The 24,214-nt window shown below is 36.6% G+C and overlaps 1 protein-coding gene and 1 long non-coding RNA gene across 6 annotated transcripts in view; one reads left to right on the forward strand and one right to left on the reverse strand.

Annotated features, from left to right (window-relative positions):
* The window catches only part of LOC309863434, a 40,845-nt gene extending 24,649 nt beyond the window's left edge, over positions 1 to 16,196 (forward strand). For 2 of the 3 annotated variants that reach the window (XR_014311038.1, XR_014311040.1), the window contains 2 exons: positions 2,304 to 2,460; positions 15,707 to 16,196. This is a non-coding gene — a long non-coding RNA (uncharacterized lncRNA). Of the gene's footprint in view, positions 1 to 2,303; positions 2,461 to 15,702 lie in introns of all 3 variants that reach the window. The other variant, XR_014311039.1, reaches the window with a different exon arrangement.
* The window catches only part of MARCHF1 (membrane associated ring-CH-type finger 1), a 315,570-nt gene that overhangs the window by 63,722 nt on the left and 227,634 nt on the right, over positions 1 to 24,214 (reverse strand). The window lies entirely within an intron of this gene.

A 24,214-nucleotide genomic window follows, 5' to 3' on the forward strand; every position in this document is an offset into this window, starting at 1 on the left:
TTTATAAAATTCAACTTTGGCAAGTAACAAAAGTTGAAGTAAAGCTTACATAGAGAAGTGCACAATAAAAACAAAAGTCCTTCCCTGCCTGGCATTGAAACCTGCTGATCCATGAAGACTCTGCAGGGAGAGTGGCGACATTTCTCATTTGAAAAAGAAAAAGTTGCAATTAATGCCATCTGATAATTTATTACTAAAAAAAGATCACATCAAATGCTGCACAGCTGCCAAGATGATTCTGAGGCTCTGATTTTTTTTTTAACTGACATGAATAAAGTAATTTATTCATAAGCAGATTTAAACAAAGACCTTGCTGATTACTGGGTTCAACCTGACCTGAGCAGTTTACTGATTGTAGTCCAACTTCCTATGTCTCACAGATTCATTTAAAAAAAATTTCTGCTGAAACGTTACCTGAAGCACCACCAGCAATTTCATTTCTTCATAAAATTAAGGTTATTTCCCACAGGGAAAATCAAAAGCTTGATTCGTTTTCATTCCCATTTCACAAGATTTATTTTTACATGATTTTAGCATTTTGTATTTTTTCTAAATTATCCAACTCGAGTTGGACCCCAAGAGTCTTTTTCAAATCATGCTGAGATTGTTCTAAATGAGCTTAAGAGCTAAATATCAACTTGAAATTTCTACCGGAAATAAAAAATAATGTGATGGTGCCATTATGAGAAGAATTAAAGAATTCTTATGCTGATATATTTCACACTAACCAAAATTGCCAAATTATAAATGAAAACACAGTAATAAAAGCATACACTTGTTTTCTTCAACAGAGTAATTGTGTAGAGAAAATTATTTTAATAATAAAGTTGTATTGTAATATATTTGTAATTTTAATGCATTTTTACATTATGGGAAATTGAGGCTTGGGAACTGAGTGATTCTATAAAATTATTGGTGATTGACTTCAGTGTCTATCGTCTACTGACAAGAAAAAGCTGAAATCACAAACTTTATTAGCATTTTGCTCTTTTAACTGGCTGCTTATAGTCTAATCAGTGTATTAGTGGTGAAAGAGACTTTCACCACTTATGACTTGAATAAACTTCTACTTCCATATACCTTCTAGCTTTCTGTGAAAAGCAGACTGCAAAATAGTGTTAGGCAAATTAAATTCTGGAAATTGTGTGTGTGTGTGTGTGTGTACCTAAAGTCCCTCCCTTAATGTTTGAGTTTTAAGAGAAATAGATTTTTGTTTGGTTTTGTTTGGTCTAATGTATCATAATATGATCTGCACTGCTCCCCATCTGCTCCATTGTCAAGGCTTCTTGGTTCTGGTAGAATTTTTTTTTTTTTACATAAGTTTTCTTTTTTTAATAATTTATCATTAAAAAGGAATCCTTGTGAGGGTCATAGTGATTATGTACTTTTGGGATTTTTTTTCATTCATTTATTCATTCATTCACATTTTCTTCATCTTTGCTACATGCAAAGAAAATCAGATAATAGCATCAGAGTGTAAGGTGAATCTAGAAGGAGACAACAGAATCTGGAGGCAGATATCCCATTTGGACAACTATTACAATCATCCAGATATTAAGAATCTGAAACAATATTGTAACACTGTGTAGAGTGGCAACAAAGCCCATTTACAGTATGTAACACCCAAAGGCAGTCATCCCTATAATTTCAGAGAGGCTCTTAACTCTTTCTTCCCATAGTCCATGCCATTTTTCCCCCTGCTTTGCTTTGCCTTGCCTGCCTGCCTGCCTTCCATCCTTCCTTCCTCTCTCTTTCTCTCTCTCTCTTTCTAATTTTTTGTTTTGTTTTGTTTTGTCTTAAGTAGACTCCATGCCCAGTGTGGGGTTTGAACTCACAATCCTGAGATTAACCATTACACGTTCTACTGACTGAGCCAGTCAGGCTCCCCATTTTTCCACTTTTTCTTTTGGCAAACCTTTCTGATCTATTTCCTTCCTTTTGTACCTGCATTTTTCTCCATACCCCTCTCCAATTAAATAATCTTAAAGCACAATAATTATGAATACATCTATGTTTGTAATGGCTTAATCTGGAAATTAATCTTACCTCCAAACTAATTCTCATGCTGCAGAGTGTGGCATTCATTGTTAGAATTCACTTTCTTGAGCTAAAAATGATTAGAATCCATGTGGGCGGAAACCATATTGAAAGGTATTAAACATTGGATGAGAAGTTAATGCTCAAGTAAATGAATGAACAGATGTAATTTCTCTTTCTTTTTGAGAAATAATAACATAGCAGTGAAAGAATAGCAGATTAGAGGCACTTTTATTTTTAATTTTCATTTCATTTATTTTAAACAGGGAAAAGGGGGACTTGTTCATACGCAGAACTGAAGATGCCACAGAGAGAGAGAAAATGCTTCATGTTTGAATGAAGATTCTTGAGAAATCAAGAAAGTATGGGGAATGGAGCTATAGCAGAAAAGTGTCTTTGGACAGGTGGAAAAATACATGGGAGGTAAACAGACACTTTTTTTTCCTGTGAGCAAGATGTAGAGGGAAAAGTGTAAGAGAAGGAGATAGAAGAATTGCAGTTGCTGGATCTGGGGAGGGGCTTCCTGTCTCGTGGGATACAGGAGACCATGTGTCTGCTCCACCGAAGGCAGGAAGGCGTGGGGTTAAAGTATTAGAGAGGCTGTCAGTAATTAGTAAAAGGCACTTTGAGAATGTGATGGGAAATTATCCAAGCATGAATATTAGAACCATGGAGAGGCAGTGAGGTCCCTGGTGAGATTAGACAGCACAAATTTACAGTGGACGCTGTTAACACTGCCAGGAGTCAGCGGCTTTTAGCGCTCAGAGAGCAAGTCTACAGCTGGTAGCACAATCCAAGGCGTCTTGAGATCACTAAGTCAGAAATGGGAAGGACAAAGGCTCGAAGGATTCTGATGCATCAGCGAACACAGTGTGAAAATACTTGGTCATAAGGTCTAGACTCTGAGCCTGGAGGCGAGTGAAGCTATCTTGTGGTTAATGTATCATGGGGAGAGGATGGGTTTGAGAGATGGGAAATTGCAACAATGGTGAAGAGTTGATGTTGAAAGTGGGATGAAATGGGACAAATGTTGTCTATGTGTAGTGTAGTCATATGCCTCATGGATGAATTCATATCCTTTTCGTGGTCCTTTTTCCCCCACTGTCACAGGAAGAAATTTTAAAAATATGAAATTATTTGGTGTTTGAGACCCACGAAGAAACCAAATCCTGACTCACATGCTTGCTTTTGGCTCCAGTAAACAGGAGAGGTTCTCAGTTTACTCATGTGTGAAAGAGGTTAAAAATAACCTCTTAGGGTGTCATGCAGATTAAAGGTGATGAAAGAGTGTAGTACCTGGCACATTATAGGCAAATATTTGTTAATTTTGTCATAGAATGATGGGTCACTACTGCTAGTACTACTACTAATTTTGTTCACCTATGCCACTGCTTTTGCTGTATTGGGACTAATTGTTTTTAATGACTACTTTGGTAGTTGGTTAGAACCAATGCTTGTAAGGCCAAAGTCATGAATTCTGACTCCATAAAGGGCAGTTAGCTACTGACACATTTGAATCCCTACATCGGTCAAGTCACAGACATGTCTCAAGGAACCCTAGGTACAGGAGTACATTTAGATCTGTATATTGGGTGGCCTCAGATAAATTTTTGGATAGTTGGTTTTCTCATCCTTGAAATGTTACATGGCTATTGTAAGTCTCAAATGGATCAAATAGGATATATGAGAAAATATTACACAATGTAAGTACTATCCCAGAGGTATTAATACCAGTATATATGTGATCAATAAAATCAACAAAAATTGCTGCTAGTTAATAAATGCAATGTATTGCATGTTTTTATAAAAGCAACTCAATTTTTCGTGTCTGCACTTCAGTTTGTAGGACTCTCATTTTTCACCTCAGAGAACAGTGATGTAAGAAAGGGAGATCTACCTCACTAATGAGATTAGTTTTTTCCTAAGCTACAAAACCCTTCTAAGATTCAGGTCTGAAAACCTTTTCTTTATTTTTCCTGATTTTTTTTTTTTTTTTTTTTATTGTTGGCTAACCCCTCCTTCTTGAAACTTTTCCCTTTTGGCTTCTGTGACCACTAGCCCTAAAGTTGAGAAAAGTATTATTAGAAGAGTATATAAGAAGATTGTAGAGATAAAACAGTGATTAGTTATGGCAAACAGACCAAAGATGTTAGGATTCTGGAGCCTGGGAAGGTAATAAATGATAGGTAAGATGAGAATATGACATGGTTTGGTAAGTGAGATATCATGGTGAGAGATTACAAGGAAATAATATAGAATTCAACAGATCTAAATTCATGGCTCTCTTCCATGAATTCAGAATTATAAGTCAAAGGGATACCTTTTAAAGTATGAGTTTAGGATGTTAGCTAGACTTATTGTGATCATTTCACAATATATACAGATAGCAAATCATTGTTGTACACTTGAAGTAATATAGTTAATATGTCAATTATAAAAGTAAAAAATAAAACATGAGTGCAGTAATTTTGAGACAAATACAGAGAACTAGTGACTATTATATTTCACATTTTGGAGGGGGAAAAAAAAAGCAAGAAAGGGGAAATTATATGATACCTGTCTTTAGATATATGAAAAACTATTGTGTGAAATGGTAGCTGGTCTTTTCTGTCCCACAACTAGATCCAATGAGTAGAAGTTAAAGGAAACAAATTTCCCTGAAACACACACACATACACACACACACACACCCTCAGAGCTTTCAGAAAATGGAATGAGTTACCCCAAGACAGTGCAAACTTCCCACCATTGAAAGTACTCAGATATAAGTAGGGTATTTATATGACAGACATAGTGTAAAAGGAGCTCATGCAACAGTAATTAAATAACATGACCTCAAATTTCTTTTTCAATGTTGCAATTCTGTTTTTGTTTTTTTTTTTTCCTTTCCCTCAGATTGATTTCTACTGGATCCTTCCTGCTACTGTTTCTTTGTCAGCATTTCCTCTCTGCTTGTCTTGGGAGTTTTGTACTTCAACTTCCAGCATCCCTCCTAGACTTGTGGTTTCAAAACACTTCTTATCTTCAAAACCAACCCCTGCCTTTCTGATAGAAAGAAACTTCAGCTAGTTCTCTAACTCCATTATGGGGGTATCCCACTGAATGCTTCCTACATCTCACCATCTATTAAACTAGCTTTTCTTCCCAAAAATGCCAGATAATAAGTATCCCATTCTCAGCTTGCCTTTATCGTAGAGCCTTCCATATACTTCAGACTCAGTTTTCCATATCTTCTTTCTTTTCTTCCTTACTACCATCTCCTAGTAGTTTTGGATGGTTAATAGGTACATCAGCTGTCTTTAAGACTTTGCTCTTCTCAAATCATTCTCAAAACATAGTTATTCAGATCTTTTTCTAAAATACTGTCACTCTTCAAGAACTCTATCATCAATCAAATAGAATCCAAATGACCTTGTCTGCTTTTCGTATGGCCTTCCATAATTTGTATTTACCTTACCTCTCCTGCTATATTTCCTACTAATTCTTAACATAGAGGCATAGTAGTATGATTAGCTACATGTACATGCAGTACATGGTTAGCATAATTAGTACCTTGATTAGCTGTGGGTTTTGCCATAGATCGGTTCCCTCCATGCCAAGATCTTGATTTCTATAGGCCTAGTGGCTATATAAAGAGTCCTGGATGTACTGTCCATTAAGCCTCATTGATTCAGAAATGTCATCATGTGCTACACATGTCATGATGTGAAGAATGTTGGTGAACACTGGTGTGGTTGTTAAAAGTACTATCAGCATTGGAATCATGGTTCTGCCTATCTATGTCTGTCAAATTACTTAATCTTGTGTTTTCAAGTTCTTAATCAATAAAGTAGGAAAATAGCAGTGTCTACAGTTCATAGGATTATTTGTTAAGATTAAATTAAGTGATCAATAAAGGTTAAATGGTACTTTTTCAATCAATGTTGACATGGTTGTTTCCTTAGTCCATTGCACTCTGGGAATTTACTCAAATATGATCTTGTACCTGTGATTTCCTTCCTCTCTTCATAATACCTCATCTAAATTTAAGCTGTTCTAAGACTCATACCCTTAGAGGAACAGCCTCTAGATCTTTTTTCCCTCTAATGTTCCCTCCATTTCTTGAGGTTTCATTGCTCTTAAATCCTATACTACACAGATCTGGTCTTTGTTTTTTAATTATTTCATCTATGCAAGTTCTGGTATTATGACCTAGCTAAATTCTTGTTTATTAATTTTGGAGGGCAAAATTTTCTTTGTATAGCACAATGCTAAGAGTAATTTAAATGAGAATACTTTTAAAAAAGGTCAGGGTAAAGATGATTAATTACTGGACCAGAAATGGACTGGGAATGCTATTTAAACATGTTTGAAGAAGAGATCAAAAGAGATAGCTTGGTGAGATGATTTGGCAATTCTCAGAACTTGTTACTCAGTACCAGTGTTTTGTTTATGTTTCGGGAAAATTCACTTATAATGAAAATGAGAAGTGTATGATCCTTACATACTCTTAAATTTGCATTTGAGGAACTAAACTGAGGGGAACCAATTTTATATCCCATCTGAACATGACAGGAAGTCAAGCAAGTAGAAAGGAGAAGTAACTCTTAATATGCAGAGAAGATGGACAGTATTTAATATTATTCTTACTAACAAATGTTTCAACCAACTCTTACTGATATGGAATCAGCATACATTTTTGGAATTAAAAAAAAACCTTATAAGTCATATTTCTAAAATTCTCTTTACACAGATGAAGCAATAAGCTACCTACCATTCAGCTTGAGTTCAAGACTATCTTGAAAACTCTAATTAAAAATACAGTTATGACATAAGAATAAAAATAGTCTATGGATGGCTAATACAATTTTTATAATCACAAGATTGGTCATTCTGAATCTGCCAGACAATTTTCTTGACATCTACAGATGAGTGACAGTTCTTCACACACAAGTGATTTTTTAAAGTGTTTTGTTTTCTGAAAGGAATATTTTCAACTCAGAAAAACTTGGTACATAGCATGACTTCCTGAGTTCAATTTCACACCCTAATTTGTCATCACTGACTTGTTTAAAACCTCAGACCATCTGCACAGAGCTGTAGGGAATGATCAACAACAAAGACAGTGACAGCAATGTCCCCAGCTCCTGACTTGATCCTGGAGCTGATACAAAGTTGTGGCTAATCAGCCACATCTTCTTCCAACAAGATACCACACTGATGGAAAAGAGTGGAGAAAGATAATGGTCACCTTGCTGCACCTATAATGGAAGCAGGGAGGCCAGTTCTTATTTGAGTTTATAGGTATTTTAATTGTGTGAGCTGCAATGGATTGGGAAGTTTCCACCTGAATTTCTTTTCCTATGGCTGTCATCACCGCTGGTAATTGTTCGATCCTCTTGATAACAGGAGTTTAAACCCTGATTGGATTTAAGGATTCTCAACAGGGACTCATAGCTTCTGGATTTAGTCTCATAGTAGGGTAGATCCTCTTAGAAGACTTTCTGCAAAGTTTCCATGGGTTCTTGGAGTACATCACATTTCTTCCCCATGTGCTAGCAAGTATAGTCCCAAGAGTTCCAGCCCCAAGTGTATCCAACAACAGCAGATTTTTGTCAGTAGTCTTAGAATCACCTCAAACCGTACAAATCCTCTAAGTCAGGAGAGACCTAAAGATGTATTCTGACATTTGGAAAAATTCTTCCTCTTTTAAACACCCTTTGCTGCCCTGTCCTTACTCTGTTGGTGAGCTCAGAGTACAATTTACTTCTGGGTAAAGGAACTGATTTCCCCCAGTAGTATTTATCTTTCCAGATCCTATCTTATAATTTTGGTGACAAACAGATGAATAAATAGATAATAAATGTTGAATGAAGATAACTATGTAACAATTTTCCTCTACATTCTCACACATGTCACAGTCATTTTATGTCAGCTTTGCAGTCTTTTTGGGTTGTTTGTAAAATTGATAAAATTAAACTAAAGATACTTCTATACAGGTATTCTTAAAGTTATCAGCTTCATGCATTGACCGATGGGACAGGGAAAACAAAAGGGCAGACAATAATATTATTTGCTTTCTGTGTAGGTATAACCAAAGAAATCTATTTGGTCACAGACAGAGTAGGGCTTTTGTACATACATCATAACAGAACTACCAGAAAAATCATCATTACTTTTTAGTCTTTTTACTTTCTGCATGTGGCAGAGATTCTTAATTCACATTGGTTTTGGGATAGGATAACACTCTCTTGTGATTGCTAAGTCTCTGAACCTTCATAACCTCTCTTTCAACCATGACTTCCTTCCATTTGTTGTCCACTCATTAATCTTATCTGGCTGATTCTTACATAAAGGAATTCTCAAGCTGCCATGGATAATTGACAGAGCAGATAATTTATTTACAGATAACCGAGAATGCATTGAATGAATTAGAAATATGCTTCTGCTTATGAATTTTTATAAACAGGCAAGGAAGTGTGTTGGCACAATACTGTTGTTGCTTTTTAGCAGCTCCACTTTGAATGAAGAATGAATCAGGCTTTATTCATTTATTCACTTATTCATTCATGTCTTCATTTATTAATCATTATCTCGACAAATAGTTCCTTGTGTATGCACTATGTGTGAGGTTATTCAAGGTGCTGTGACAAAGATGAATGTCTCAGTCTTTACGGACTCTATTCTTTGACAGGTTACACATTGGATAATGGCACAAATAGCTAGAATGCAAGTTAAAATGTGAGGTGTGGCATGTCAAGTGCTGTTGTATGTGAGAGAGGGAAAAATCAAGTACAGATTAGGGGATGGGGACGTGGTCAGAGTCTAATGGAAGATGGAGCATATGAGCTAGAATTGCAGTTTGGGTAGAATTTTGGCAGATGAAGATGGTAGTTGTTAGGCAACTCCAGACCCAGGAGATATTTCCAGTGAAAGCTTAGAAGTAGAATTGAACAGGTAATGGAGTGCAAGATGTGACCAAGTTTGAAAGGAACATGAGAAGGTTGGATAGGATTGTAGTGAGATGTCATGCCGAAAAATAAAGTAAGATTATGGAGAGCCTAATGTACATTTCCTTCATCCGGTGCCAACATCAACACCTACATATACATGTGTGCACACACATGCACATACACACACATAAGCACACACATAAAAAGCTTTAAGTGTATTCAGTTGGAGTGGGAAACCACTGCAAAAGTTGAGTAAGAAAATAAGATTATTAGTAAGGTTAATCTGGCTGTGTTACCTCAGAGATCTGAGAGAAAAAGAAGGGACTATTATAATAGTCAAAATCAATAGTAGTAAAGAACAAGAACCAGAGAAATAGTTGGGAGAATGGAGAAAGAGAACAAGAGATATTATACAAGTAAAGCTAGTGAAACTTCATCAGATTGGGTAAAGGAAGCGGGGAAGACCTGTGGAACAATGGGAAGAAAAGACAGACTTACTGGCTTTAGAGTTTTAATTAAATCTTCTCGGGACAGACATTTAAGATTTATCGATCTAAAAGTCCTCTGAGCATTTGTCATTGCGGGTACTGTTTAGAAACCATCATGTTTGTGATTTAATTTTTAATGTAGTTACATTGTATGGGACAGTCATTTTGAAAAACAGAAAGAAGTAGTTTCACACTTTCTCATACATACTACTCTCTTGCATGTGAGATATGTCAATACATAATCGTATTTGAAGGCTATCTTTCCAAATAGCACTAGAATTACTAACAACACATAATCATTTCAAATAGCAATTATATTTGCAGTACAGTTTTCTACCTAGTAGTAGAATGGCAAATATATCACTAATGATGTGGTTTATTACATCCTCTTTCTAATTCATATTTTCCTGGTGTGTAGTATGTCCAGAATGATTCTCCTACCACTTCATTGTTCCAACCATCTGTTTTTCGATCATAGAACAGAAAGCATGATTTTGTGGACCCAAATTAAATTGCCTTATAAAAATAAAATCATAACAACTTTCATTCATTCAGAATCTTGACAGAATTTCCACTTAGAGAAAAATAATTTTTTTTTTGCTGAAAGTTATGTGTATGAACTTTATACCTTGTCATGAACAGAAATAACTGAAAACACATCCTATTAAAAATTATATGCATAAAAAGATTAGAAGGAAATGTATCAAAATCTAAATAATGATTATCTAGCCAGGTAATTAAGTTTAAATTAGAATAGTTTTCTCTATTTTCAATTTTCTTTACAATAGTCACAACTACTGTAATAGCACTGAAAGAAATATTAAAATAAACCAAAAATATAAAGATCTAAGAATCATTTTCCAATTCTACTTTACTTGCTTTTTCTCATTCTCTAGTAAGTTAACAAATTCATGAATGCTTGATAGACTTATATATTTGAACAATTATGAGAAGTGTTTTGTCTTGCCAGTAAATGTCAATTGCTTTCTTGTTCCCTTCCTGTCCCGCTTCAGGAGCAGCACTCTCCCCCATTTTGTCTTATAAAAAGCTTAAAAATCTCATTATTTTTTATTTTTTTAATTTTTTAATTTTTAAAATTTTAATGCTAGTGTAGTTAACATACACTGTTATATTAGTCTCAGTTGTATAATATAGTGATTCAACAATTCTATACATTACTCAGTGCTCATCACAGTAAGTCTGCTCTTAATCCCCTTTACCTATTTTACCCATTCCCACACCCAACCTACCCTCTGGTAACCATCAGTTATTTCTCTATAGTTAAGAATCTGGTTCTTGGTTTGTCTCTTTCTAGGAGCAGCCCTTGTAACATTTTGGTTATGTAGTAACCAAAGGATTCTCCTTACTGTCATTTATTTTTTAACAGAAATACAAACTTGTGGGTGTTAACCCTGTCAGTGAACATCTGCAGTCTGTACCCAATATACTTATTTATTGGAAGGACAGAAAGTATTAAGAATTGTCTGTCTCCCACCTCTACCCTGTATGTCTATACCAACACTGCAGATAACTGGTATTATTTAAATTCTAAGTGTACAAAACTTGATACTTCATACAACTACAGGATAGATCTATGATCTATGCAAGGATGCGTATTCACACATACGCATAATTCTGCTTCAGTTCCTTAGAACTGAAAGAAGTTTCTCCTACTGCATCATCAGCATTTTCACCTGCCTGGATGTGGCTGTGTTCACCTGTGGGTGTGTTTCAACTTTCTCAGTGTTCATCACTGTCCATTGGGTCTTTCTCAGTGCCCGGCCTTCATTTTGTATTCCTGAAATTTCAGCACCTTTTGATCTCTCTCTCTCTCTCTCTTTTTTTTTTGAGCAGAGTTTTTTACTATGAAATATTCTAACTGATAATTGGTATAATTTTCCTCCACACTCAATACAAATGAATTTCATTAATTATGTACACCAGATGCAATACTTTTGCATCTCCCTTCCCTCTTTGCCTTTCCAAAGATTTATTTATTTGAAAGTGAGAGGGAGCAAGCAAGAGCACATGCAAGAGGGAAAAGCAGGCCCCCCCTGAACTGGTAGCCTGACATGGTGCTCAATTCCAGGACCCCGGGATCATGACCTGAGTGGAAGGCAGGTGCTTAAGTGACTGAGCCACCCAGGCTCCTTCCCCGCTTTGCCTTTTCAAATGTCTCTGAAGCTGCTGTCATTTGAAGACAAAAACAATTAAAAAAAAAGTGTTGAATGTATACCTTCAACATGGAGTTTGATGAAAGGTAAAGTAGAACTTTTCTCAGGCACAAAATACAAAAGTGAAAAATGCAAATGCGAAAAAGCAAGTGCAAAAGTAAAACCTCAAGTATGGTGTTGCACTAAACATGATGTGAGAGAAATAAAAGAGAGTAGATCGCTCTACTAGCTCCCAGTTTTTTAGTGTTGGATGATTTATAGCTGATACATAACATAAAACAACAGTAATATTATTCTGCTTTCTTGATATTGATGGAAATTGGATCTTTTTTGATAATGCTGCATGAAAGAAGATAAAATTCTGGGCTTAATATTTAAAAACCTCTTGATTGTTACTGCAAGGAAGGTTGCTTTTTATTTTCAAATTATATTTGAATTTCCAAATAGCATCTTAATGTGGTGCTTCTCTAAAGAAGTACATAGTGGAGGGGATGCCTGTGTGGCTCACTCAGTTACGTGTCTGACTCTTGGTTTCAGCTCAGGTCATGATCTCAGGGTTTTGATATCAAGCCCCAGGTGGGGCTCCATGCTGGGTGTGGAGCCTGCTTAAGATTCTCTTTCTTCCTCTCCCACTGCACCTCCCCCACCTCTAAAAAATGTACATGGTGAATACAATTAGATAATATCTTCAGTGTCATTTCATAAAAATAGCATTTTACTTGAGTGTAATCACAACAGCTTTGACAGTCATAGGAGACTACGTATCTGCTACTTATAGTCACAAATATACATATACGTTATAAACGTTTAAGTGTAGCTATTTCATATCATAATGAACATTTGCATTATATTAGTGAGCCACAGAATTTGCTGATTTCTGTACTTGATTCCTGAATTGACAAAAAAGTAAAGAAATGAAATAGTTCCAAATGGAGCCAAAGAAGTCCATCTCCATTACTCAGCATATCATTACGATAAATATATTCAAAGTTAATCTGCATGCAAACTCATCAATGGCAAAGGTGTGAAGAGGCCTCAAAACCTAAACACATTTGTGAGCCTTATTTTTTCACAGAGTGGAATTTGGGCGGAGATGACTTCCCACAGGATGCTGAAGGATGCAGCTGTGAGATCAAGTGAGGAATTGACACCAATGCTCTTTTAACTGGGTAGCATCAACCTATGGTTATACTTGGCCACATTAGTTCAGTGTTTCAGAAGGTGTGTGAAGGTGGTGAGAAAGAAGAAACATGTACTTTTTAATTTCTTCTTTCTATCCTTCTTGAGTCTCTTAAGAAAATTCCAGATCATTTTACCCCAAACTTTTATCTTCTGCATATATACCTTGTATGTAGGTCATGCAAAATGATAAAAAATATGAAGTCATGACTTTGATGATACATCTTTGTATTTCTTAGTTAATAGGCTCTTGTAAAGGCACATTTTATTTAAGACAAAAATGAAAATGTAACAGAACAAAATAAAACCAAGCATGATATAAATTTAAAAATCATCCTTGCAAGAATGTTCAAGTTATTGTATGTCATGGGAAATTAGGCAGTTACACAAGAATGAATTGATCTTGAGCTATTTATCAAGAAGAAGTGCAGGCTGCCAGTGGATACGGATAATTTGCTTCTGTGACATTTCTTTTCCCACAAATACTGAGTGTCTTAGAGTTTTCGAGTTGGAGAAGCCATCTTTTTAAGCATTTAACATAGCTCTATAGTTTTATAATAGGACATTGACCTTGTCCTCTGCCAACACTCAGTTGTTAAAGGAAGGAGACCTCTGTGAAGAATACTCATAACATGCTGGGACCCAGGGACATCATCTGCTATACTGAAATGTTCTCATTACAATGACTCATGAAAGAAATTTTGCTTAGTTATGCCTCATTACTAACAGAAGTTGTGTCTCATCTGAAACCCGTTTCAGGTTTCATGTGAAACTTGTTCCTGGTTTCACATGAAACGCATTCCTTTGCTTTGGCCACTGTGCCTATGACAAGTTTGTAGGAATTCTCTACATAAGCATTTCTGCAGATTTAGTATTTTTCTACCCTTATTTTCATGTGTCTTAATTTTTCTCAATTTCCTAATTTATCCTTTTGGAGTGTGTGTGTGTGTGTGTGTGTGTGTGTATGCATACATGTGTGTAAATATGTATACACACATATATATGTTTATATACATGTATACACACCTGTATCAATATATATACAGTATGTCAGTCACTGAAGACAGGAAATAGAAAATTATCAAACACAAACATATATCATCTCTTCTATTTGCTTTGTGTTTTGCTGTCCCTGATGTATCTACTTGCATCAGGCTCTGTTTTCTTATACTCCCAGAGTCCCTATACTTATTCATTGCAGCATGAACACCCTGCCCTGTTTTCTCATCTGATGCTTCCATGTCAGTAGTTCTCAGACTTCAGTGTGCATCAGATTCTCACAGAGGTCCAGTTAAACTGGATAGCTGGGGCTTACTCCCAGATTTTTTGATTCAACAGGTCTGGGTTGGGGTCCAATAATTTGCATTTTAGCAAGTTCCCACGTGATTCTGATGCTCTTGGTACAGGGATGATACTTTGAGAACCATGGACTTCATGGTTTGTTTGTTTGCTTCTTCTATAGTGTCATTTGAAAGTGAATTGCAGCTAGATGAGACATTTGAGGGTTGATCAAAATGAAAGTTACAAAAAGCATCTCATCTTCTATTTCCACCAATAAACATCAACTTTGAGAACCATTTTCCCTTATGGTTTTAAGAGCTGAAAGGAAAGAATCTGTACTAGCTGTTTACCCCCAGGCTCCATTCTAGTGTTTCCAGGTTGTAGAAGAACTGCCAAGTGGACCTCCTGCCCAGAGTGTGGTTATTGCAGTATATGTATCTTCTGAGCATCTATTTGTTCATCTGAGGTTGGACTAAACAATCAGTGATTCTCAGCCCTGGCTGCTCATGAAAATAACCTGAGAGGCTTTTAAAAATGTACTTACTATGTTAAGTCATCCTTTCCAGAGGGATCTGGATGGGGTCCTGGTGGGAATATCTTTTTTTTTTCTTTTTAAATTTATAAGGTGGGTCTAATATGCAGCCCAGATTGAGAATCACTGGGTGAAGTGATCTCTTTGGTCTTTCCTAGTTTGAGCTGGTACATTTTGAGGCTTTCAAATGTTGATTGGAATCAATACTCCTCTAATGCATGGGGCATTCTTTGTCTACAACTTCTATTTCATTCTAGTTATTTATTTTTCTTCTTTCATTCCACCTTTCTTTTTTCTAGTGTTACTATCATAGAGTGTGGCAAAACATTTTAATTTGATTATGCCCTCTGAGTGTTCTGAGAAAGCTCAGATCAAAATACTTTTAAAATAAAGACATCAGAATTTATTAAGGTGAGGCTCTCAGGGGCCAGATAAGAACAACGGGGTACACATTAAGCAGGAAATAGCAAGGTTTCATGATCACCAGTTAGATAACCATGAAGTAAAGAAGAAGGTTTGCAGTATAATGTCTAAAGTAAGAGCCATCTCCAAGAAGCTTTCCAAACACAGGCACTCCTGTGTTATGGCATCTTCAGTTCTGCATAAACCTGGGAGTGAGTGAAGGGGAGCTAATAGACTCTCCAGTCCTCCTTGTATCTGACAGAGGAACCAAGTAGAATATCAGGCTAAGCTTAAGGCTGTCAGAGCCCTAAGAACAAAAGAGAACTTAGCCAGGCTGTTCCAGTGGCATTTTAATTTCTGAACCCAGTTAGACACTGTTGTTTAAATTTGCTTATGTCTGAGGACACCTGCAGAAGATTTGAAATGAATGTGTAACCATGCTGTACTGGTTATAACGAAGATGAGAACCTAAACATGGTAATTAGAAAAGGAGGCAATGTTCATGCTATAAATAAATTCTCATATATAAATCATGATTTGGTAGCAACAAGCACTGTACCCAGTATTCATCAGTTTATATACAGTGTTCATTTTCTGTTTGCATATATATGTTTAAAAACGAATTTGTGTGAGAGAAGACACTGAGTGTTCTTTCTTTCTTTTCTTTTCTTTTGGAGGCAGAGAGAAGAAATTGCCCAGTGCCAAACAGATACGAGTTCATGAAAGAAAGCAAACAGTTCAAAGTCACTATAATCCTGAATGCATATTGTTCTTAAATTAAGAAATAGATGAATCCTACCTAATTGGTATTTTTTTCTTATTCAGTATTTTGCACTTTGGTATAATTGGTATTTGACAAATTAGAAATTAGCAAACAAAGGATAAATGTAGTACAATTTAACCAACTTTTAATATGTGAATAGTGACTTATCTGTCTGAAGGAGCGCCATATTTCTATTTTTGCCTGAAGTTTCCTGAGGTTGGAAAATGCCTTCTTAATCTTCAAATTTACTTGAAGATGGTTTTATAGGTAGAGAAATGTCCATTTTTTCTTTTTTTCTTCTCTAAAAGCACAACTTTTTAAAATAATTGGCCTACAGAATATATGCTATTTCCAAAAACCAAAGTCACCTATTTAACCAAATTAGAATTGTATTAATCAACTACTTGATATAGCATTATATATATAATATTATATATTTATATAATTATATAATAATTATCATATAATTATTATATATTTAATATAAGATATATTATTATACATAATATAATAATATATATAATATATATAGTAACACTGGAGGATATAGTATATAATATTATATAATAGGATTAATCAACTACTTATAATTTACCATTCAAGGCTATTAGTATTATTGATTACATTGTTATTCCACTCCCAGACAGATGTACTCCCAAATTGAGAACAATCAGGACAAAAAACCTTGCTAAGAACAAGGCATGTCTTTGAAGGATATATTTTTAAGAAAAGATATAAAATGCCATTTCTTTAAGCCTTTCAAGTTATTTTTCTCCTAAATTTCATGTGCATGTATAAATATCAGCACCTTAATTCATCGATTTTATTCATTCAAAATATTAACTACTTGGATAAATGCTGAAAGACTATGTGAAATCACACGGTGCACTCATAGCATTAGAATGTGGTGCTAATTAAGTTTTTCTTTGTTGGAGAGCCCTTTGCTCCTTAGAATAAAGTAGCATAGTGTATATCTGAATTTTTGCTGAGGATTGCAATAAACATAATTATTCATTCAAAGAAAGAAATTAGTTTTACAATGTTATCTTACTAGTAATGCATACATTTGCAATACACAGTCATTTTTCTCAATTTTGATCACATATATAAGGAGAGAGCCATTTTACCTTTCCCAAGTTGGACCCCTCCCAGTAGAGAGAAATCAAGAGTTGAAAGTGAGACCTTGAGACTCTATGTTGAGTAATTCCAATGAACTGACCCGTGATAGGTTACTAATGGTGTTCACATCTGCATTTCCTACCAACTCAGCTGTTATTAAAATGAACAGGGGGGAAGATTATTCTTAACTCCTATAAGACTCAGAAAAATAAAGACAAAGCCTATGGAAAGTAATAAATTTATGAACTTTCTTAAGAGTCTGTTACCTCCTGGAAATAAATGATTCTCATTAGGTCACTTAGGAGACCTTTCTCACCTGAATACTGAAAACTGTCAACAGCTGATCTTTTACTCACAGAATGGACTTTGACAATAGAATGCCAGTCTCATCTTTGTACAGAAAAAGTAACAGAAAGAATAGGATACATTTACAAAGTTTAAAAAATCTGTTACTGAGTGAATATAAATCTAGGACTAAGAAGGAGAAAATACAAAGACTCAGGCTGATTCAATATTAGAAAGAATGTTTTCACAATTAAGAGATTCTAAAAGGAAAGGGGTTGTCCCAAGAAATAGTATGTTCAAGGAAGAGAGAGATGATAATGTGTGCTGATATTCCAAGGGTCTTCAAAGATCAGACTGGAGAGCGACCTAGATGATCCATGAATCTATGAACCCACTTTTTCCAATGCTATAACAATTATCTGAAAAGTTAAGATAAAAAAGTAGGTTTTTTTCTTTAAATAAATAGGGAGAGCACAACTACTAACTGAAATGTTATTTTACTTTAAAAATCGTATTTGTAAAGCATATTTATCTCAATTTTTAAATTTCAAATTTACCTGGAGATACATGGGGAAACATAGATCAAGTTGTGCTAAATGTGAAATCTAGATGTTTCATGACATCACTCCCATAGGTCCAAGTGCAATTGTCTTCTTTGGTTGCATCTGAATGATGTACTGTAGAGGAAAGGTAGATTTCCTGCCATCTGTGGCCATATGAACTCATAGTTATGGGCTTCAACAGAACTTCCAACAATGCTTTTCTATCTTGCTATGCTTAGCACTGCCACACTAAGCAAAAGTATATGGTAAACCCAGTTAAATTTGAATTTCAGATAAATAATGAGTACTTTTTTAGTATGTGTATGTCCCATTAGAAAATTATTTGCTGTTATCTGAAATTCAGATTGCACTGTTGTATGACCCTGCAACCAACCCCCTTGCTCTATAAGGTCATCAAAAAGAAATCGTAGCTGTATCTGTACATAAAATATCTGTATCTGTATATATCATATCTGCTTATATAATCTGTAGATCTACATTTGTCCCTGCATCTGTGATTTACTCTTTTACTTGTATTGCAAAGAAAATCATACTTATTTTCCTTGCCACGGCAATCCTTTTACTTTGGTCTTTGGGTCCCATCTTTTCCTATTCCCTGTGGGACCTTAAGAAACAAACATTCTGATCAGTTTTCTTCATTGTCAACTACTCTCTCTCTCTCTCTCTCTCTCTCTCTCTCTCTGAGCTCAAAGATTCTCCAAATTAAAAACATGAATTCATCTCTTCCTCTATTTGTGACATTCTCTTTCACCTTTATATAGTCCTGGGTTTTCATTTGTCTCTTTGGGCATTGTCTTCCTTCTCTCTGCTGGCTTTTTTTCTTCTTTCAGGACCATTAAATATTGCTATTTCCCAGGGTTCTTCATACCCTCCTCTGCTCAGTTCATAGATTTTCCATTGGAGATTTTGACACTCACCACCTATATGCTCAAGACTTCCTAATCTTCATGCAAACTTGCAAAAGCCTCTTCTGAACTTTTCTGGATGTCTCTCTGTGGATAATTGTCTTGTGCCTCAAACTGTTTATTTATAAAACTGAACTCATCTCCTCCTTTTAAATCTGTCTCTCAAGCAGTGTGTTCTCTCAATAGTAAAGGATCCTATAATCTACCATTTTCTAAATCGGAAACTTGAGATCGGATATCTATGTAAGTTATCATTGAATCCTGTTTGATTTGTTTGATTTACTTTCATAATACTTTAAAAATACATCTACTTTTTTAAAACTATTTTTTAAAAGATTTATGTATTTATTTGAGAAAGCAAGAGAGTTTGAGCATGTCCACAAGCCAGGGGAGGGGCAGTGGGAGGGAATCTTCAAGCAGACTCCACGCTGTTGGGGGGCCGGTGCTCAGGACTTGATCCCATGACTTATGAAATCATGACCCAAGCTGAGACCAAGAGTCAGAAGCTTAATAGAGCAAGCTTCCCAGGTGCCCCTCCATGGGCTTCTTTTTACTCTACAGCCACCATCAGCTCTTTGCTGGGACACAATTGTCTTTCTCTCTCTTTTTTTTTTTTTTTAAGATTTTATTTATTTGAGAGACAGAGAACACGAGAGAGTGGGGTGAGGGGCAAAAGTAGAAGCATACTCCCCAGTGAGCAGGGAGCCTGATATGGGGCTCAATGTGGGGACTCTAGCATCATGATCTGAGCCAAAGGCAGATGCCTGACCGCCTGAGCCACTCAGGTGCCCCACAGCAGTGTCTCTCTAACTGGTTTCCTTTCCCTTCAGTCTTTCCCTCTCCAGTCTGTTTTCCAACAGCAGCTTGAGTGGTCTTCCAGAATACTAAGCTAACGGCGTCATTCTTTTTACTTAAAAGTCTATAAAATTTACGCTTGTCATTAAAATACTGTCTAAACTCCTACCTATTGTTGATAAAGAATTCCATGGTTAACTACCATTCCCCTCCTCCTACTTGATAGAAGGCCAGAGTGACATCATTTTATGCCTGATCTCACTCATCTCTGTGGTTTAATATATGCCGTATCTTTTTCTTAGAACAGATTACCCCTTCTCTCTGCTTAACTTATTCTCCTTTGGATTTCTTCCTGATTATTAGTTTCCCAGGGAAACTTGTTTTGTTCTGTTAGATGCAATATGTTCCTTTAGCTTCATTCATGTTTTTTTTTATTTGTTTGTTGTTTACATTTGCCTCTTTAATTATTTGTTTTACTAAACATATATACCATTATATACAATTATAAGTTAATGAGGGATGGGACCATTACCATATCTTCCACTGTATTTCCAGCCTCTAGAACACTTGATAAAGATTAAAATTCCCCCCAAATAGTTGTTCACTGTGATCTAAATCAATCTTACAATTGCACCATTTGTCAAAAACATCAAAACTACTCAGAAAATAGTTTTCTATTAGGAAAATTTTAAGTTTTAGAAATATTCTCTTTCCATTTTCCCACACCTGGTATAAAGTTATTGCAACTTGTAAGAATTAAACAAATAAAAAAATAGATGATTTTTACCATTTTCTCATTTTCCTCAAAAAACTTAAAAATGAGAATATGCATAATGAAGGCTTTAGCAAAGCAATATAAAGTGTAACTTCAAACTCACCATCCAACCCAAGCTAGACTAGATCATTATCAGGAATTATTTTGGGGGTCTTCCTCTTTTAAATAAGCCATTGATGGAATTAAATATACTTTATTTGTTTTGCCCTGTACCACTCAGCTTACATTGTTCCCATGGCTTTTGTATCTCCTCTTTTGGCATCCTCTAATTTTGAAGCCATTTCAAGAATTCTTTTTGGGAAGTTGCTACATGCTAGAATAATTCTGAGTACTGTAGAGAGCCCCAAAAAGGAAAAGACACAATTCCTACTTCAAGGAGCTTAGTCTATAGGAAACAGAACTAACACACATGAAGACGTTAGAAAATAGGTGAATTCTAAGTAAATCAACTACAAGAGGTTATGGGAATCTGAAGAAAGGAAAGATCACTTTGGACCACGATAATTTGGGCAAGCTGTATGGATAGGATAAAAATGAGATGAGTGTTTAAGTCTATCTAAATGTGGGCATTTGGAGAGGAAGAGAAAGACCCTGGGAAGGGGGAGAGCCACCTGGATGGTAGTTCAGTGCTACTCTTTTGTTTGTTTTTTCCTGCTTAGAATTCTTGTCCCACCTTTTCTGGTACTGATGCTATTATTTTTGTTACTGAAATGTCTTTTCCCCAATTCAAAAGGTCCTGGAGGGGTTGCCAATAGTCACATTTTAAATCCAACCTTTCCATCTAAGGGCATGGTCTGGGCATAATGCCCAAGGCCCCTGGTGACCGTGATCAGCCCAAGAATGTGACCTAGGGCAGGCTAATTCTATTCCATCCCTGGGAATGAATGTGTAACTGCTTGAAGAGAACATTTCTCTTTTCTGTTAAGTCATGTCTGGTAAAATGTAAACCTAAAGCTATTTCTGCCTACACTGTCTCTTCCCTCTGCTGTACAGAGGAAGTTTGCCTGCAGTTGAAGAAAATGAGAACACACAGAGAAAGAGAACCACATTGTTTGAATCTCTGCAGCCTCTGAAGCCATCTGTATACCTGGATTTCCTATGTCTGTGGCTAATACATCCCTTTCTTGTTTAAGCTCATTTGAATTGGTTTCAGTCAATTTTAACCTGGTAGAAGAGTCCTGACCAAAAGAGGTAGTAGGCTGATGGGTGGATGTGGAGAAAGAACAGAAGTGTAAATAAAGAAGAATCAAACTGGGGCATTAGCAATGAGGAAGAGGGCACAAACCAAAAGAAATATCTGGAGGGAAAAATGACGGGGTTTGGTTAGAGACTGGGTATAACCAATGCAGGAGGAAAATAGTCAAAAACTAGAAATTCCGAGTATTTGTGAACTCACTGATAAAAATGGGGGTAGTTGCAATGAGGAAGTGGGTTTGAAGAGACACAATAGGCAAACCATGACATCTGAGTTCCTGCTAAAGTTGGGGCTTTGTCAGTCTATGGTTTTAGTAAGATGACCAGCACTTACTGGTACAACAGCGTAAACTACAAGAAGGTAACCTAACTTTGCTTTGTGTCAGCCTTCAATAGAATATGACAAAGAACTATAATTATACTTCCCAAATTCATCTTTTCTTATTTATTTATTTACTCATTTGTTTATTTTAGAGAGGGGGGAAGGGCAGTAGGAGAAGGGGAGGGGGTCTTAAGCAGACTTCACGTAGAGTGCAGAGCCCAACGTGGGGCACCATCTCACTACTCTGAGATCATGACCTGAGCTGAAATTAAGAATCGATGCTCAACTGACTGCACCACTGAGGTGCCCCCAAACTCATCCTTGCAATTACTTGTTCTCTCTTCCCACCTAAGGCCCAGGAGAAATGTAGCATAGAGCAATGATTCTAAAAATGTGGACCCTTAGATCAGCAACACCTGCATCATTTGGGAACATTTTAGAAATGCAAATTCATGGACTCAACCCCAGAGAAGGAATCAGAAACTCTGGGGTGGGTCTAACAATCTGTATTTTTTAAAAAGAGATTTTATTTATTTATTTATTTATTTACTTACTTACTTATCTATTTATTTATTTGAGAGTGAGAGAGAGAGAGTGAGCACACAAGCTGGGGGAGCAGCAGAGGTAGAGGGACAAGCAGACTCCCTGCTGAGCAGGGAGCCCGATGTGGGGCTTGATCCCAGAACCCTGGGATCATGACCGGAGCTGATAGCAGATGCCCAACTGACTGAGCCACCCAGGCTCCGCCAACAATCTACATTTTAACAAGTCTTGTGGTCTCTGCTAATGTCCACTAAAGTCTGAGCATGGCTGGTGTACAGTGTGCTTTGTATGCTGGTTCCATACCAGATGAAGTAATCTACTTCCTAGTGCTATCATTTTACATTGTAAGAATAATTCCCTTGGAAAAACTCATTTTCCCTAATCTACTCATTCAAAAAGTGTATGTTGAATATATTCTAACTGTCAGGCACTGGTCCAGGCACTGTGGAAACTGGAATAAATCTGAAACAGTTCATCACAAAAATACCCACATATTAGCTTAAAATTAATTAATTAAAATTATGCTATGGAAGTGATTCCCAGGAGACTTGAGTGTTGAGCGTCATGAAGGTATCCCTAAAGAAATTACATTTCAAGCAAAAAAGCATGACTAGGAGTTATTCTGGTGAAGGGCAGAGAGAGTAATGTGAAGGCCTTCTAGGCCCTGAAAGGGATAGGCCTAGGCACTTTCAGGGAACTGAAGACAGACCAGTATGAACAGGTCTTCATTAATGATGGGTGTTGAAGCTGGAGAGGTGGATCTGATAGACGGATCATGCATGGATTTGTAAATCATATTAAAGATTCTGAAGTTACCACTGAGGGCTATTAAGAAGCCACTGAAAAGCCTCAAACGTGGGCTAACATGATCTAATCCATATTTTAAACCCCCTTTTTTTTTCAAATGAAAAAGGCAAAGCCTTTCCCACCACACGCTATAGGTGTTAACAGCACGACTTAAATTCCCTGTAAGCTCTAATTGGCTAATAGAGAAACTTTCTCTGAATAAGGCTTTGATGAGGGTGGGAAAGAGCATAGCGTGCCCTTGCAGGGACCGAATGCCGGGAACAGAAAAGGAGGAAGGGTCTGGGAGCTTCTTCTGCTTTGTGGTTCTGGCCGAGGCTGGTTCTGCCCGTGCATGTCTGAAGCAGCCGGAGTGCAAGTTCTTAGGCAATTGCCGCCTCTCTCCCTTGCACAGGAGACACTGGTGCTCAGACTGTGTCCATCTGGAGGCCTTTTTCCTATAAATGATTTCATTCAGAAATTTCACTCACTTCCCAGGCATCACAATCACCTGACTGAGAATGATTCCCCGTTTATATGTGCTCCCCGGCCTTCAGGAGATTTTTGTTATTAGCATCTTCATGCTATTGCCCTGTGCTAATATGTCATGTTAATAACAACTGCAAATATGCAGTTGTTTCGTGGCAAACTGTGTATAGTTCAGGAATGCTTGAACAATTCTATGGAATTGTGACTGTGACTGCTCTCCTACCTCTCAGGGACATGTCTCAGTGTGCTGGACAGCTGACCCCGCAATGTCACTGCAACCACAAACAGTCTGCCTATAATGGAACTCATCATGTCTTTCCCAAACCATCTCCCTCTGGCCTCTTCTGCCTCTGTCAGTAGCAGCAGCATTTCCTGTCTCCCAAGTTTCAAGGTTTGGAGTCACCCTGACTCCTTTGTCTGATGCTCTCACCAATTCCAAGCACCAGGATTGTTTCCAATCCCTGGGTGGAATGACAGCATGCCATGTGTTCCTCCCTTTCATTCCCCTTTATCATCCTAATCCTATTTACCACAAAGCAGGATACATTCTCCCTTGTTGCAACTTTTTCTCCTAAATCTAGATCTCTTTCTCAATACACCCCCAGAGACACTGTGACTGTGACTGTATATGTTATTCTTCATTAGGCCTGTTT

Source organism: Mustela nivalis (genome assembly GCF_964662115.1).
Source record: "Mustela nivalis genome assembly, chromosome: 4".
NCBI classification, from domain to species: domain Eukaryota; kingdom Metazoa; phylum Chordata; class Mammalia; order Carnivora; family Mustelidae; genus Mustela; species Mustela nivalis.